The sequence below is a fragment of the Triticum dicoccoides genome, chromosome 4B (assembly GCF_002162155.2).
Source record: "Triticum dicoccoides isolate Atlit2015 ecotype Zavitan chromosome 4B, WEW_v2.0, whole genome shotgun sequence".
Taxonomy (NCBI): Eukaryota; Viridiplantae; Streptophyta; class Magnoliopsida; order Poales; family Poaceae; genus Triticum; species Triticum dicoccoides.
Window position 1 is genome coordinate 381,005,799 of NC_041387.1, and position 2,860 is coordinate 381,008,658.

Here is a 2,860-nt window from a genome sequence, read left to right on the forward strand (position 1 = left end):
AAAACCATAATGGAAAGCTAAACCATGAGGACGACCCAAAATACCAAGGAGCAACCATTAAGCGGCCGTAGATGCCTTCCCTATGGCATCACTACTCTTCTTGTTTTTGGTTTTGAGATACTTCTCCAGCTTCTTGATCTTGTCTTTGTTGAACTTTCCGGTTAGGATGCATGCAACCGCCTTACTAGACCTAGGGCTAGCCGCCTCCAAGCTGGAGAGCAAGTTTCAAAGCCCTTTTTCAAAGAGAGCATCATAACAAGGTGCCAACACATATATCCCAACAACATCTCCACCTGGGGGCACCACCTGCCCAATGGTCACAGGCGAGTGAGTGACCGCGGCATCCAAACCTGCACACACCACAAAGTCAGTCTAGCTAGACTCCAAGGGCGATGGTGAGGGTGTCGTGGGCACCGCTAAAGCCCCTAGCAAGCCCATATCCTTCAGAATCACCACTGAAAGAGGTGAAGTGGGATCCTCACATAACTCTGACAACTCAGGCATAATCTGTAAAACCGGAGCCATGACCTCGATGATCACTTCACCCCCAACGCTAGTTGACACCATAGAGCAGGGCCTAGCACGAGGAGAGAAAACTCCATAGAGATTGACTTCCTCTCCATCTGTGGGACCAACCTGAAGCTCGGGGAGCAAAGATCCAATCGGCACTACCTGAAGTTTACCAAGAGAAACCTCCACCCTTGCCAAGACACTCTCAACACGCACAACACAATGCGAAGCTCAATGCAAAGTAACTCAGTCTGCTGCTCAAGGACATGCTATAATGGGATGTCAGCTTTGGATGATGGATGCATGCAGTGGAGCAACACATGGTTGCGGTGCAGCTTGGTCGACGGGTTGCCTCGTACGACAAAAGCGAACAATGTGGCCGAAATAGAGGTGATTCCTGCAACGGATTGGATCCCTACAGGAGTGTGCTCGATGACTCTGACACAAACACAGGAAACATCTATCTCTCAACCATGTCGGAGGAGGCACCGTGAATTGAAGGTAGGGTAATGAAAAGCCAGAGGAGGCGTCAAATGGCACCCCTTCGAGAAGAGCTACCAGCCCGCAGCTCATCCCCACATGGAGCAGCCGCAAAACATCGGAGAACGACAGGTGCCTCGTCCCGACGAAAGCATCCACACCAATCCCCCCCTAACCAGGGTGCATGGGCAGGGCGAATCGGTCGCCTCCGGCAATGACCTATGGCACAGGAGCACAGGGCGCAGCGTCCATGGATTTCGTCGCCTTCACGGGTTTGAGGAGGCGGGAGTGAGCCATCCACCCCCCAATGGCCGGGTCTGACCTGCGGGAATCAAGGGCAGTTGCGGCCAGCGCAACAGCGGTGGGCGGCGGTGTCGGAGAGTTCACAGTCACAAGCTCGAGGTTAAGCGAGCGTGGGGGCAACAGACACGGGATCTGTGGCGTAGTTTGTTCGAGTAGGGCCGGAGCCGTAGTGGGGACGAGGTTTCCAACGACAGTCGCATGGACGCGCGGAAGAGATTGTGGTGTCGACTCCAACTCCAGGATGGATGCTTCACTTGATGGAAGGCTGCTGGAGAAGTCGAGCAGAGTCGAACCTTAGGGGACGACAGCGGGCGACGGCCGCAGCTTCACCACGAGCTTGGAGGTGGCTAGAGGTGCGGTGTGCAACGGGGCCGCAAGGGCCGTCGCCGGCGCAGAGCAACCGCCTGGTCGCTGGCATCGGGTTGGCCAAGGAAGCATCCTTTTCCCATTGATATCCGTGCCCAGCAAGGCCGGAGTAGCAGTCAGCGCCGATGATGACGGGGGTGCCGAAGGTGGGGCGCGGGAGGCCGAGAGGGAGAAGAACGGAGTTGGGGAAGCCGCGAATGCCGCCATTGATGGTGACGCAGAAGCCGGCTTCAGGTGTGGAGGATCCATAGCAGAGGATCTCTCTTATCATGAGCACCCCGTTGCTATTCTTGAAGAAACCGAGTGCAAGACTCGCAACAAGTCAATCAAATTCCTGAAAGTGAAGTGGTCACACCATTTTGACCGAGAAGCCACCTGGGAGCACGAGGATCACCTCCATTCTGAATATCCGGAGTTCTTTCAGTCCTATATCTCGGGACGAGATCCTCTTGTAGTGGTGGAGTGTTGTAACACCCCGGATGTGACTTCCCATATTTGTAACTCCAACTCTTGCCATTTTCGGCTATGTGTTATGATATTCCCTCCATGGATGGGTTTTGTCTTTTGTTTTGCATTTTGTTCATGTCATGCATCTCATATCATGTCATCATGTGCATCTCATTTGCATACGTGTTCGTCTCATGCATCTAAGCATTTTCCTCGTTGTCCGTTTTGCTATCCGACACTCCCACATGCACCCGGTGCACCCCTCTTGTCTCTTTTCGTGAGTGGGAGACAAACGTTCTCGGAATGGACCGAGGTTTGCCAAGTGGCCTTGGTACACCACCGGTAGACCACCTGTCAAGTTTCATTTCATTTGGAGGCCGTTTGATGCTCCAACGGTTAACCGGGTAACCGCAAAGGCCTTTTGAGTGTTGCAGCCCAACACCCTCCAAAACAGCCCAATAACCCATCTAAGCGCCCTCCATGCTCTCCGGCGTTGGATCATGATCGTGTGGGCGAAAACTAAACCTCATTTGGAGTCTCCTAGCTCCCTTTACCTATAAATATGTGATCCTCCGCGAAATCCCGCAGTCCAAAACCCTAGCCCCGCTCCCTCCGCGCGCCGGACACATCCGGTCCGCGCCGGACAGATCGCCGCCGCCACCCCGAGCCAATCAGAGCGCACCACGTGGGCGCTGCCACCGCGCGCCGCCGTCGGCCCGCCAGGCCCGCGCGGGCCCCCCCGACCCGCTCCGCC